This window comes from Mobula birostris, chromosome 5, assembly GCF_030028105.1.
Source record: "Mobula birostris isolate sMobBir1 chromosome 5, sMobBir1.hap1, whole genome shotgun sequence".
NCBI classification, from domain to species: Eukaryota; Metazoa; Chordata; class Chondrichthyes; order Myliobatiformes; family Myliobatidae; genus Mobula; species Mobula birostris.
The window spans coordinates 24,963,955-24,979,661 of NC_092374.1; the positions used below are offsets into that span (position 1 = coordinate 24,963,955).

At 40.5% G+C, this 15,707-nt stretch overlaps 1 protein-coding gene across 4 annotated transcripts in view; it reads left to right on the top strand.

The window, feature by feature from the left end:
- The window catches only part of LOC140197572 (teneurin-3-like), a 2,811,066-nt gene that overhangs the window by 1,015,037 nt on the left and 1,780,322 nt on the right, over positions 1-15,707 (top strand). For all 4 annotated transcript variants that reach the window (XM_072257693.1, XM_072257692.1, XM_072257694.1 and 1 more), the window contains one exon: positions 2,084-2,195. The gene's annotated coding sequence lies outside the window, so the exon portion shown is untranslated. The remainder of the gene's footprint in view (positions 1-2,083; positions 2,196-15,707) is intronic.

Consider the following 15,707-nt stretch of genomic DNA (forward strand, 5'->3'; position numbering starts at 1 on the left):
GTGGCATTCAAAGCATGATGTTGAACTTGTACATGGAAATACATGGACAATACAGCAAAGAAACATGAGACCACATACTTCTAAGCTTTATGCTCTGGATGATCTTTTTCCTGTTCCATATACCTCATCTCAGCCTTACAGTCTACCTTTTTTCTTGATAATTCAGTAACTTCATTGTTTCTGATTTTATTCCATCCCTTCATTAGCACTGATTCTCTCTATAATATTACTGAAATACTAAATAACATCAGTACCCCTTTCTCCTTCTAGGCCCATCATTGCCTTTAATACTGCACTCTTTAATCTGGTTCTATTAAGTGCAGTATATTTTTGTTCATATTCCTGTTGTTCTTTGATCCACTTTGATTTTTGTTAAACTTTATGTCATTACCAGTTATTTTTATTGGAACTCACATTGTTTGCTCACTTGTGATTTTAGTGCCTGTGCAAAAAAATAAATCATCATCAGATTATAGAAAATACTACAGTGTATCCTGTTACCAACTCTGATGTTAAAAAAGTATGATAAATGTACCAATAGATATGTGATTGCATCTTATCACAATTGTGTATCTGTTGTACAGTATCTACTACTTGAGGCTTTGATCTGCTATTTTTATTGGTTTTGAGGTTACACATAATGAATGAATTAGTCTGTATTAAGGAGTCTAGTTGACATCCTTGACATCCTTATTGGTAGATATCATGGTTTATGTGATGTTGATCGGTGAAACCCTCCCTCTCACTGGACATAACTCTCTAATCTGCTTTTCCCCTCATTTTCAATCCACTAAAACATCAAGGATAACATCCCATGTCCATGGTGGATCACGTAAATCGAAGCTGTTTATACCAACTTTAAATTAGCTGCCAGGAACTGGGAAAAAATTATTAATTCATGCAATTAGCATTTGCCCTTGTGTCCTTTTTCTTCCATCAATATGGTGTATCGGCCTTCATCCATTGCAAGTGGAAACACAGAACTAAATATGAAAAGCTTCAACGCTGAGGTTTTACTTCTTAAGGGATCGGTTCAAAGATATCTTTGTATCAAGATAAACTTTTTGGTCATGTGACCCATATTTTGGTCATTTTGGCTTCAGATTTAGGATGCAAACAAAATAACGTTACATATTTGCTTTTCAATCAAATTAAAGATTTCAATGGCTGGGAGAAATTCTAAAGTCTCATATGTCATCATTGTACACTTTGATATAGGACAAGGAACATTTGGCAGCTAAGCTGGTTCTGCTCAGTCTTCTGCATAGTATGTAAAATATTATAAAATGTGTTTCAGATAAAAAGCTTTATAGGTGTCACAATGCAATAAATATATTTTGCATGCTGAATAAAATTCTAGCATGTGGATTTGTTTTCAAATGATTTCAAGTCATACATTCCTGTGAGAAGTTGTTATTTTGACATTTCAGTTGTTTGTTTCAGAACTGGTAGAAGTGCAGGAATCAGGGGAACATCTGGTGATATGTGTGGGAGAAATAATTGAGAGAGTGGGATCAATAGGGTTGGTTGGAGAGTGACAGAGACTCAAAGGACTGATTAACATTATTTTATTTAATAAGAAATTATAAATATAGAACATGAGATTAGCTGTATACTATAGATATTACAGGTAAAGCACGTCCATGCATAAAAATTTTAGTGATCTAAAACCTTTGGGGATTGTCATGAGAATAGTAGATGCACTGAAAAAGTTGTGAAGTCCTTTGTGGTCTTGCAGAGATCGTGAAAGGTGCTTCACAAATGCAAGTATTTTTTAATATAATCCAGAACTCCAAAACAAATGATCCATAATTATTGAAAACGTGCATTTAGCAATGAGTCGGAAACAGAACTTTGAATGACGACTGTTCCAGTGGGTTATCTGGAAAGGCAAAGGGGTTAAAACAGAGTTATTACAATATGTCTATACTGAATGATTACATAGCCTGAAGTAAACAGCTTGTCTCCACCGCTGTTGAAGAATTGCATTTTATATTTACTTCAATGGGCAGTGGAGACTGCACAGTGGTAGTGTGGCCATTGTTGGTTAGTAATTCTTTGTCCCTGTGTTATTATCATTCAGAATCTTCAGAGACTTCATGAGGAAGTGACTACAAATGCCCAAAGTGCAAGACTGGGCTGATGCCAAGCTCCACTGAAAGGAGTTAAAAGTGAAGTCTTGGAAATTTTATCAGGTATGATTCAAGGACTGCAGTTTCTTCTTCTGGGATTTTTCTTCTTGATAACAAATAACCTGAAGTTTAAGTATTCACCAAATTAATCAGACAGAAATCCATAGATATTTATTTTATCAGTTCAGTTTTGTTCTGTTTGATAATGAAAACTGAAAGAAATCATTTACTGTATCATTTTTGATCTCCTCAGTCTTATAATGAAAAATACAATATTGTAAACAGACTATTCTAAGATGCCTTAGGCAATTGCAACTATCACAATATAACACTTGAAGAGCTTTTATCTGCAGTTACTGCTCTTTTTCTTTCCACAAGTTTATTAGATAGCAACAATTGGTCCTAAGGGATTCCTAAAAATAGATTGTGAATTGGTGTGGCCTTTCAGTTCACAGACACAAGTGTGCATTTTGCATGCCATTTCAAATCTGATGTTTCTTTTGTAAGCAGCTGTTTCTAACACCCCTACACCAATACTTAAGAAGGCTCCTTAATTCAAAAATATGATTCTATTTGTCTTATGGTTGTACTGAAAGAGTATTTCATCAAAAAGACATTAAAATAGATTTATCTTATTTAGTTAATCATTAATGAATAAGTAGAAGAAAGTGTACATGCTTTATAATTAAATGTGAATATAATTCCAAACAGTATTTTGAATTTAGTTTGATTCATGGTCTTCATTCCACTTTCTAATAAATTATATAACTGTTCTCTGTGTCTTCCCCTGAAGACTCACTGGATGTTGTACAGTGTGAACTAGAAGATTACTAGATTCTATCAGCATCAATCTGGGCTGAGTATTCTTATCTCATTTGTACATCCTTGTGGCATTGGATTTGACCCTTTGGGACAGAAGAGGGAAAACTACAACATGTCTTCTCTTGTTATCCATCTAAATCTCTGCACAAATTAGCATCGGTTTAGCCTTAAAGAGTTGGACTTTAAAGATTTGATTCCTCACTTTTAAGGAATATGCTAACAGTCACTGTAAGGAAACAAAAGTAAAAATTGGTAATTTCAATGAGGGATTAGTGGAAGATGATTACTTGAAGAATGGTAACACATTCATGAGTCTACTACAACCATTATTTTATTCCAAATTTTTCATTGTAACTCAGGGTAAGGTTTCTTAATGAGTCCAATTTCAGAGAAGGAAAAAGATAGGAGAAAACTGGCAGTGGAAAATCATTAAAACAACTTGCTGCACATCATTTTGAACAGTAACAAAGGAATCAGTTTGGAGCTGGTACAATATCAACTCAAATCATGACCATAAATCAATGCTGCTGTGTTGAATTAATGAAATAAATTCCAGTCACTGCATCCTTCTTCAGAGTGCTTCATGACTGTTACATGTGTCTGAATCTGATATAAGCAGGAAAACAAATAATGTATTGTACCTGAAGAATCCATAACTTTGGAAGGTTGTGAGGCCAGGGACTGAGTTAAGACATTCCTTTCTTTTCCAGGCTTTGCTGAAATAGAGACATTGGATGAAAATGAAAAGCTTATTTTCACGTAATGAAGAATAATATGCATCAGGCAGATTGTTTAAACAGCCCAAAAGGTATCTTAATTAAAAATAGCAATTAGACATTTTTCTCCAGTACTGAAGCTGAACAATAATTATCACAGGGCTTTAGAAGTTAAGGATTCTTAATTTTTTTACTTAAGGCCATCACTCCAACTGGGGAATAGGGTCCTGACAGCAGCTTGCCAGAGTCCTTTATCCCTGACTAGTCTTTCAAGTTGTCCCAAGTGCAGCCCACCTTCTTGGTGTATACTTCCTCTCCCAGGGATGAGGTCTTTGGAGCTTCTGTTGTTGCTTCTGTAGCTCTAGGTTTTTATAGGATGGGGTTTCTAGCCGCTTGCCTAACCCCTCTCCTTTCACAGTTGGGCTGGGGACCGTCCTTGCGGAGTTTTAAAATTCCATAACGACCGATGTCTAGCAAAACAATTTTCTCTTTGTGAGGCTATGACAGCAGAAATGACAAACTGATTTGACAAGGGACGCCTTGTTAAGATGATGGCTATGACTCATTGTAAAGGTGGGGTTCCCAGCCTGGGGCCCATGAACCCTTCGGCCAATGGCAAGGCTCCATGGCAGAAAAAAGGTTGGGAGAACCTGCTGTAGAGGAAGGTAATTGAAACTCAGCAGTGGGTGGCACTAGACTCAGACACAAGGAACAATACCTGATATGCCTGGTAGTGGTGTTCACCATAATCATATTACAGCCAGAAATGAATGACACACTGATTTGTGAGCCAGGCTTGAGCAGATTATTATGTATGCCTGCTATAAAAAAATAGCTGTCTATAAATTAGAGAAAATCCACTTTATGGGAATTATTATTTAATTTGCTGCAATATATTTTATGTAAGATTCTAATGACATTTTCAGAACATAAGAAATTTGCTGCTTATTCGCTGGTGAGGTTTATGATGCAGTGAAACAGAATCCTTCAAGTTGCCTGACAAAAATATGAATTGCATGAGTATTAATGTACTTTAAACCACTATATGTTTACTAAATTTGATATCATAGCCAGCTCAGACATATTAAAATGAAATCATTTGCCACTTAAGTGCAGCTCCAGTTACATGACTATCCTTGCACTGTTAGTTTAACTCTTGGAGTATGCCACATCCGTAACAAAGATAATAAAAGACATGTGATCAATATCCATGTGATGGCTCTCAAGTTCACCCTTGCAAGGCAAACTACAATATTATCTGCTGTAAGAGTGAAGTTTAAAAACAGATTATAAAGAAAACTGCAGTGCTGTGGAAAATATTTCCAAGAAATTGCCCTCAGGGATAGGAATTATTTTACTTCTATGCACCAGAACTGCCTTATCCAATACCAAAGCTAAATACCCATATGTTCAATTTTTGTTTTCTATCAATTTGTAGAGAATGTTATTGTAACATGACAGACATAGAGAATTTACTATAATGCAACTAGTTAAGAGTGTCAAAAGCAATAGCCATAACGAAAGAGATGTCCTCTTTCTTCAAAGAAAGGAGTTCCCTTCTTCCACCATCAATGTTGCCCTCAACCGCATCTCTTCTATTCCATGCACATCTGTCCTCACCCCATCTGCCCATCATCCCACCAGGAATAGGGTTCCTCTTGTCCTCACCTGCCACCCCACCAGCCTCTGTGTCCAGCACATAATTCTTCATAACTTCTGTCATCTCCAATGGAATCCCACCACCAAGCACATCTTTCCCTCCCCACTGCTTTCTGTTTTCCACAGGGATTGCTCCCTAAGCGACTCCCTTGTCCATTCTTCTCTTCCCACTGATCTCCCTCCTGGCACTTATCCTTGCAAGTGCTACACCTCCCCTACACCTCCTCCCTCATTACCATTCTGGGCCCCAAACAGTCCTTCCAGGTGAGGTGACACTTCACCTGTGAGTCTGTAGGGGTCATCTATTTTTTAAAAGAATAGGACATACATGGTAAATGGTAGGGCACTGAAGAATGCAGTCGAACAGAGGGATCTAGGAATAATGGTGCATAGTTCCCTGAAGGTGGAATCTCATGTGGATAGGGTGGTGAAGAAAGCTGTTGGAATGCTGGCCCTTATAAATCAGAGCATTGAGTATAAGAGTTGGGATGTAATGTTGAAATTGTACAAGGCATTAGTAAGGCCAAATTTGGAGTATTGTGTACAGTTCTGGTCACCGAATTATAGGAAAGATGTCAACAAAATAGAGTACAGAGAAGATTTACTAGAATGTTGCCTGGGTTTCATCACCTAAGTTACAGAGAAAGGTTGAACAAGTTGGGTCTTTATTCTTTGGAGCATAGAAGGTTGAGGGGGGACTTGATAGAGGTATTTAAAATTATGAGGAGGATAGACAGAGTTGACATGGATAGGCTTTTTCCATTGAGAGTGGGGAAGATTCAAACAAGAGGACATGATTTGAGTGTTAAAGGGCAAAAGTTTAGGGGTAACATGAGGGGGAACTTCTTTACTCAGAGAGTGGTAGCTGGTGGAACGAGCTTCCAGCAGAAGTGGTTGAGGCAGGTTCGATATTGTCATTTAAGGTTAAATTGGATAGCTATATGGACAGGAAAAGAATGGAGGGTTATGGGCTGAGTGCAGGTCGGTGGGACTAGGTGAGAGTAAGAGTTTGGCATGGACTAGAAGGGCCGAGATGGCCTGTTTCCGTGCTGTAATTATTATATGGTTATATGGTTATCCGGTGCTCCCAGTGTGGCCTCTTGTATAGTGGTGAGACCCTACACTGAGCTGCTTCGCTGAGCACCTACGCTCTGCCCAACAGAAAAGAAGGATCTCCCAGTGGCCAACCAATTTAATTCCCCTTCCCATTCCATTCCAACATGTCTATCCATGGCCTCCTCTTCTGTCACGATGAGGCCACACTCAGGTTAGAGGAGCAACATCTTATGTTCCGTTTGGGTAGCTTACAACCTGATGCCATGAATATCGATTTCTTGAACTTCCGGTAATGGCCCACCCCCTTATCCCATTTCCCACTCTCACCTTATCTCCTTGCCTGCCCTCCGCCTCTGTCTGGTGCTCCTCCCCAATTTTTCTTTCTTCTGTGGCTTTCTGTCCTCTCCTATTAGATTCCCGCTTCTCCAGCCCTGTATCCCTTTCACCAATCAACATCCCAATCCCTTACTTTACCACTCCCCCTTTCTTTTCAATCCATCCTGTTGAAGGGTCTCAGCCTGAAACGTCGACTGTACTCTTTTCCAGAGATGCTGCCTGGCCTGCTGAGTTCCTTCAGCATTTTGTGTTTGTTACTTGGATTTCCAGCATCTGCAGATTTTCTCTTGTTAGCCATGACTTTCCATTGCTCAGCTGACGTTAAGCTATTGCGATTCCTAAAATGCTTAGATCAAAATAGGATCTGCAGACTTTCTATTCTGGGGCCACATTGAGTAGAATTCATCGGACACAACCTATCTGTCTGTCTTAAGTATCCTGGCTTTGAACTTTTAGCAAATGAATGTATTCTTGAGAGGCTTTACGATTAGGGTGGTACATCCCTGCCACTGGGCCACAAATATGTTTAGAGGTTTATCTAATAAACAGCTGGATTTCAGCCCACACTGCTGTTTGTTTTGACGTGATCCATCTGAAAGTTTTGTAACATATTCAGTCTTCAGTGTGAGGTGTTACTCTTTGGAAGGTCAAACGCAAGCGGGAAGTATGTGGTAAATGACAGGAACGTTGATGGCCAGAGGAATCCTAGGGTGCAAGTCGATAGTTCTCTGGAGAAGCAACAGATGTTAGTAAGGTGGCATAATTACATTTGGGGTGAGGGCAATGGGGAACTGAGATTAAAATTGGCAGGTTATGCTGAAGGTGTATAAAACTCTGGTTAAATCACATCTGGGTACCATCTATTCCAGCAGACTCAGGAGGAAAGCAATCAGCATAACCAGAGACACCACACACCCCGGCCACTCCCTGTTTGACCCACTGCTGTCCAGCAAAAGGTTCAGGACACTGAAAGCCAGAGCAAATAGTCTGAGGAACAGCTTCTATCCCAGGGTTATGGCCTCCATCACACCACTCCCACAGGACAATGACTGAAACTGTGAGCACACACATGCACACACAAGGACTCAAATACTTGCACTAACAGCACTTTGTGCATTACTGTGATATTCTGGTGCTGCTGCAACTTATTTTCTGCTAATTATCTATTTAATACTGTTTTTCTATTACTGTCTTGTTTTTATCTACCGCTTTATTTAATTGCCTGAGAGGAAGCCAAACAGAGTTTCATTGTATCTATGTATAATGATAATGAAGATCATTCAATTCAATTCAATTCAGTCCTGTCCTGGTTGCCGCAATACTGGAAAGACGTGGAGGCTTTGGAGAGCATGAAGAAGATATTCACTGGTATGAAACCTGGATTGGAGAGGAGTATTAACCATAAGGATAGAGCGGACAAACTTGGGTTGTTTTCTCTGCAGTGTAGTGACAGAGGCTGAGGAGTGGCCAGGTAGTATATAAAATTATGAGGGGCTTCGATAGGGTGGGCAATCAGATTATTTTTCCCCAAGGTGAAAATATCAGAAAAGGTGGATTTCAGGTGGGAGGGGTTACAGGGAAATTTGCAAGCCAAGTATTTTACACAGAGACTGATAGGTGACTGGAATATGCTGACGGGAGGTGATGAATGCAGATAGCTTGGTGTAGATGGTAGGAGTCCATGATAACGGATGCCGTTTTCTTGTGGCAGCATTCCTTGTAGGAGTGTGATGGACTGGGTTCTGTCTATCACTTTTTGTTGGCTTTTCCATTCAATGTAAAATGTGCAATCTATTGAGCAAAAAAATGGAAGATTTTATAAAGGCCACCACAGCTGTCTGAAATATTTAGAATGAACAACAGGGAAGGGGAGGATATAGACCACATGCAGGGCAACAACGTTAGTTTAATTTGGGATCATGGTCAGCACAAACATCGTTGACTGAAGAGTCAGTCCCAATGCTGAGTTATTTTTCTCTAAAAATTAAAATGAAGGAAGCAGGATAATATTTCCTGCTCATTAGGTATTTTGATAAATATCCTTTCCCAACACACCCTTCCACACACTCCCACCCTGTACTCACTTCTTGACTTTGTACAAGTTAATCTTTGAAAATTTGAATTAGGCTTAAATTCTATTGGGGAGAAAAAAGTCTCAGTCTCACCTTCAACTATTTGATACATCTGTCTTGTCAAAGGGTCTCGACATGAAACGTCAGCACTTCCTTCCTCTCCATAGATGCTGTGTGACATGCTGAGTTCCTTCAGCATTTAGTATGCATTACTCTGGATTTACAGCATCAGCAGAACCTATTGTCAGCTGGAGAGTTGCTGTATTTTTGGTTATTTAATTAGCTAATAATTCAGGCATGAACTCAGACATCCTTTGCTATGTAAGGCGTAAGTATTAGATATGAGGATGCCATACAAAAATAGTAATTGGTCACTGAATCCTTACATATGTGTTTCCCAAACAGGCTTTGCTTTCAATGGGTCAGAGTACAAAGTACAGGAGCAGGAAGAGATCAAAGTGCCCCTTGAGACGACTTCACTATCCAATAAGATCATGGCTGATTGATTCATGGCCTCAAAACCCAATGGGATTAGGGAATAGCTGCATTGTTGTTATATTACTGTGTTAGAAATATAGTGCTTAGTCTAATGATCCAGAGACAAGGGTTCAAATCCCACCATGGTAATTGAATTTAAATTCCTTGAACTAAATAAATTAAATAGCTAATAATGGTAATGGTAGTCATAAAACAACTGGTTTCTGTTGAAAAATGACTTTATTCATCATTTGCAGAAGGCTATCTGTCATCCTTACAAAATGTGGCATGATTGTTATTCACAACAGATCGCACACGGTTGCATTAAATAGCCATGCAAAATGCTCAACAATAAGAACAAAGCAGGATGAATTACCAGACATTGATGAAGCCTGAGGCCTGCTTCAGTGTTAACTGATAGAACTGAAGTAGTTCCTGATCCTGCACAGGGAGGCTGTATCACATTTACTCCCCTCTGCCCCTGGCCTCTCACCACCTTCCCCACGTCATGACATCACATGCTTACCCATTCCAAATCCAGGGAACAACCTCAAAGTAAGGGGATCTTTTCTTAGAACTGAGGTGGAGGGAAAATCTGTTGAATCCATTGCCAAGGAGGACCACGTGCAAGTCATTGATGCATTTAAGCAAAAGATTGAAAAGGTATTAATACTTTATACTTCATTGTCGCCAAACAATTGATACTAGAACGTACAATCATCACAACGATATTTGATTCTGCGCTTCCCACTCCCTGGATTACAAATATTAAATATTAAAAATAGTAAATATTAAAAATTTAAATTATAAATCATAAATAGAAAATAGAAAAATGGAAAGTAAGGGAGTGCAAAAAAACGAGAGGCAGGTCTGTCCAGGTACGGCCCTAATCGGGGTCAGGGTCTGTTCAGCAGTCTTATCACAGATGGAAGAAGCTGTTCCCAAATCTGGCCGTACGAGTCTTCAAGCTCCTGAACCTTCTCCCGGAGGGAAGAGGGATGAAAAGTGTGTTGGCTGGGTGGGTCGTGTCCTTGATTATCCTGGCAGCACTGCTCCGACAGCGTGCGGTGTAAAGTGAGTCCAAGGACGGAAGATTGGTTTGTGTGATGTGCTGCACCGTGTTCACGATCTTCTGCAGCTTCTTTCGGTCTTGGACAGGACAACTTCCATACCAGGTTGTGATGCACCCTAGAAGAATGCTTTCTACAGTGCATCTATAAAAATTAGTGAGGGTTTTAGGGGATAGGCCAAATTTCTTTAGTTTTCTCAGGAAGTAAAGGCGCTGTTGGGCCTTCTCGGCAGTGAACTCTGCTTGGTTGGACCAAGTCAGGTCATTTGTGATATTGACTCTGAGGAACTTAAAGCTTTTGACCTGTTCCATTTGCGCATCACCGACGTAAGCTGGGTCGTGCGGTCCGCTACTCCTTCTGAAGTCAACAACTAATTCCTTCATCTTGCTGACATTGAGGGATAAGTTATTGATAAGTGGGTTACAACAGAAAAAAAAAACCCTTTCACTGGGTATCTCTGGAAAACCGGCTTGTTAGCTGCTCACTAACAGCTACAGAATTCCGCCGTGAGAAACCCACCTTTCTCAAGCTTTATATGTCTAGGGTGTCTATGACTTTGGTCCTGCCAAATCCGTGAGGTTAGGATGTCCCGCCCACCCAAATCCTGGTTTGTGTGATTTACTGCATACAATTGTAAAGAGGTATATTCAAGAATGTTAATTTAAGCAAACGGTTATTAAATGAAAGAAAGAAAAGAAGGGCCTAACAATCAAATGTGCACTTCAGTTAGAGCTCACCTTGAACTTGTCTGTCACTCACGCACTGACCCTCAGTCTGTGTGAAAGCTCGCACCACCTTACGAATGTTGCTCAAAATCCATCTCATACAAACAGGTCTCCCACGGGGGTGTGGTCTTTCCTCCTTGAAGCCATTCATCTGCACAAAGCACATTGTGCAACAGGGACAGCATCCTCAGTCATCTTTCCTCCTGTCTTCTCCCAGCTCCTGCCAACAAAGACCCTCAACCCAGAATCCAGAACCTTCTCGCAATTCCACTCTCCTGATTGGCTGAAAGCGCATTCCTAAGTTGAACAACAAAGCTCCTTTTTGCAGCTCAAACCCAAACAAGGTGAAAGCAGTACTGACTGCTCTTCAGAACTGCTAAAATAAAATACCTACAGCATAGCAGTAAAAATCTTAACCAGAGCATTGCAGGGGTTAAGAAAACCAAATTAGCCATGATTGGATGGATGGAACAGAATCGGTGGGCATAATGGCCTAATTCTGCTCCTGTATCTGTTGGTCTATAAATTTTGCCTAATCTCACTTCCCTGATCTAAACAGGCATTTCCCAGCCTGTCTATTGATTTATGAACTATAATTCCATTGGAACCATGCCTTTCTCTTTTGGATGGGAAGCTGCCACTCAACCATTATCCTAACGTCTTGAATGTTGGCCATACCCTGCCTCTTCCAGTCTTCAACTCTCCACCAAAACCTACACCTCCTGGACATAGCTGGTTTTCTTGGCATGCTCCACATAGCGAAGCTAATGTGGCTTGTAACACCATAGTCTTCAAACAAAGTGAATGCTGTGTTGTGCACTCTCAAGCTTTTACCACCCATACATCTCCCCCGTAAGAATTATGTGATTGAGTACAGGATATGGAGTATCAGAAAAGGAAATATAAATCCCGTAAATCACATACTTCAGCTTAATAATTAGTTCAATACTGCTGGTGGACTTCTGCTGTTCCATTATGTATGTATACAGGTAACTCAATATGTTCTATTATAGTCACCATTATTTCTTAGTGGTCTCAAAGCTTCAAATAACAATATGAAATTAGAATCATTGTTAAAAATAGCTAGTTGTGGATTCTCACAGAACTAAATACTGTACTGTTTATTTTTTTTTACCAATACAGTATAGAATATGCCCTTCTGGTCATTCAAGCCTTGCCACCCAAGCAACCCTCGACAACCCCAATTAACCCTAACCTAATGACAGGACAATTGACAATGACCAATTATCCTACCCGGTATGTCTTTGTACAGTGGGAAAAAACCAGAGCATCTAGGGGAACACCCATGCATTCTACCAGGAGGACGTACAGAGACCCCTTATAGACCGTATCTGAATTGAACTTTAAATTCCGACACCTCTGGCTGTAATAGTATTGCACTAACTGCTACGTTACAGTGGCACCGTTAAGTCAGAATCAAGCTGTAACCAATCTAAGTGTTTAAAAAAAACTGAGGTACTCTGACAATTCATTTCTTGGTGCAAATCTATCTAAGTGCTTGAAAACCAATTTCCCCCGGGATCAATAAAGTATGACTATGAATTAAACTTCCCGAAAATAACTTTTCTTCTCCAATGCAAGTTGCAGGGTTACCATGGAACTTAGCTGGTCTCAGGATATTATCCCAAAGTAATGACATTTCTGTCATGTATTCAACATCTGTTTGGGAAAAATCTGTTGGAATTTAAATGGGACCGGATATAAAAAATTAAATAGCTTTTAATTGGGAAAACAGCATTCCTTAATTTAGTTCATAAGGTTATGGTACACTAGTTTAAGCACTACCCACCTACAGTATTTTCTTATCTGCACTATAACTTGGAGGTAAGTCATTTCGCCTCTGCCAAATTCCAGTGAGTAAGTCTAATTTTTGCAGTGACCATACAACTTAATTTTCTCTCAATTCCCCATTGACTCTTTTATCGCTTGCCAATTTAGGGGTAATGTACAATTCCTAATTAACCTACCCACATATCTTTAGGATGTGGGAGTACCTGGTATATACCTGTGCAATCACAAGGAAGATCATGCAAACTCCAGACAGTGATGTGTACTTAGAACACCTTGCCAGGGATAGTGGTAGAGGCAGATGCATCAGGGGCATTTAAGAAACCCTCAGATAGGCAGATGGATGATAGAAAAATGGAGGGCTATGTATGAGGGAAGGGTTAGATTGATCTTAAACTATGTTAAAAAGTTATCAAAATATTATGGGCCAAAGGACCGTACTGTGCAGTTATGTTCTTCGTGCCACACCTGAGTCCCTGGGCCTGCTACTGCACCGATATGTCACTGTGCTGCTCCATTGTATTACTAACTTCATAATCTCATCACTGAGACCCAGTGGTTTGTCAGACCTTTATTTGAGCTTCTGACTGCTTACATTGTCTGACACACTGAGCTTTTCTAGCATTTCCTGTTTATTTTTTTTTGGTACTGAATCCATTCATTCTCTATCAAAAGACTGCCGGCTTCCTGCTCTGCTGTAGTACAGTCTCTGCACAGCTTCTGCCCACCTGAGGGAGAAACTCTCATCTCTGTTTTTGAGTTTTCCATAACTGAATTTTTCAAGGACTTGCATCTTATCTTTCATCTTCCCCCTTCAGAAACTCAAATTCTTTCATGATTCCGCCACATTTTTCCTCATTTGCACCAAAGTCATCTGACCCACTCCACTTGCTGCCCTGCATTGACAGCTACTCTGCTAATTCATTGATCTCAAAATGTATTTGGTCCCTTCCTTGCTTGAGCTGTTGCCCACTTTCTTTGATGCTACAACCCATTAAGGGATCTTACCTTCCCACCCTGAACTGGAATTGACAGACAAGGTAATAGCTTCTTCCCCCAGGATGTTAGACTCCTTAAGCACCCTGCTGCCACCCAGCACACATCAACACGTTGCCTGAATGCCCTGTCGCCCCTCCCGAACTCACCAACTCACAGGCACACTCTTATCCTGCTTTGGTCATCTTTTATTGCTGCTGTTTCACATATTCATACTACTGCTCGTTTTATTATAACAATGCCAGTAACATTAGACTACCTTCCATACAGTAACTATGCACCCCGCACTTTATATCAATCTGCTAACCTGCCATTTGTGTTAATATTATTTTGTGACTCAATGTGCTGGATCGTAACTATATGTGCTGTGTTTTGCACCTTAGCCCCAGTGGAACAATTTTTCATTGAAGACAACATCACTGGAGGAACTCAGCAGATCAGGCAGTATCTATAGAAAAATAGTAAACAGTTGATGTTTTTGGGGTGAGTTCCTTCTTCAGGGCTGAGAGAGAAGGGGCTAGATGCCGGAATTAAAAAGTTGGGGGAGTGGAAAGAGGCTATCTGGAAGATGATAGGTGAAGCCAGTTGGGTGAGAAAGGTCAAGAGCTGGAGAAGAAAGAATCTGATACAGGAGGAGAGTGGACAATAGAAGAAAGAGAAGGAGGAGGGGACTCAGGGAAACGTAATAGGCTGGTGGAAAGAAATAACACTTCAGTGTGGGGAATGGGGAGAAGGGATTTTTGTTCAGTGGAAGGAAAAATCAATATTCATGCCACCAGTTTAGAGAATACCCAGACGGAATACAAGGTGTTGCTCCTCCATCATGAGGGTGGCTTCATCTTGGCACAAAAGGAAGCCATGGATTAACATGTCAGAGCAGGAATGGGTGTCAAAATTAAAATATTTGGCCACTGGGAAGAACCACTTGCGGCAGTTAGTGTGGAGGTGCTTGACAAAGTGGTCCTCCCCATTTTCCTGACGAAGGATCTCGGCCTGAAACGTCGACTGCGCCTCTTCCTAGAAATGCTGCCTGGCCTGCTGTGTTCACCAGCAACTTTTATGTGTGTTGCTTGAATTTCCAGAATCTGCAGAATTCCTGTTGTTTGCCTTGCCATTTTCGATGAGTCTCACCAATGTAGAGGAGGCTGCATTAAATTGAATTGACTTTATTACTTACATCCTTCATAAACATGAGGAGTACAAATCTTTATATTATGTCTCCATCTAAATGTGTAATGTGCGATTTATAGTAATTTGTAGAAATAGTATGTACAACAGGACAGTCGCTATAACACAGAAATACAATTGTATCAGTGTGAATCAATCAGGCTGATGGCCTGGTGGAAGCACCTGTCCCAGAGCCTGTTGGTCCTGGCTTTTATGCTGCTGTAATGTTTCCTGGATAGTGGCAGCTGGAACAGTTTGTGGTTGGGGTGACTCAGGTCCCAATTATCCTTCGTACCCTTTTTACACACCTGCCTTTGTAAATGTCCTGAATAGTGGGAAGTTCACACCTGCAGATGCGCTGGGCTATCAGCACCACTCTCTGCGGAGTCCTGCGATTAAGGGAAGTACAGCTCCCATACCAGACAGTGATGCAGCCAGTCAGGATGCTCTCAATTGTGCTCTCATTGGGAGCCCTGGACACAAGAACACGACCTCAGCAGTTTCGCAGGTGAAGTGTTACCTCACCTGAAAGGACTATTTGGAGCCCCGAACGGAGGTGAGGGAGGAGGTGTATGGGCAGGTGCAGCACTTAGGTCCCTTGCAAGGAAATGCGCCTCAATTGAGATTAGCGGGGATGGATGAATCGATAAGGGAAGTACAGAACGAGCGA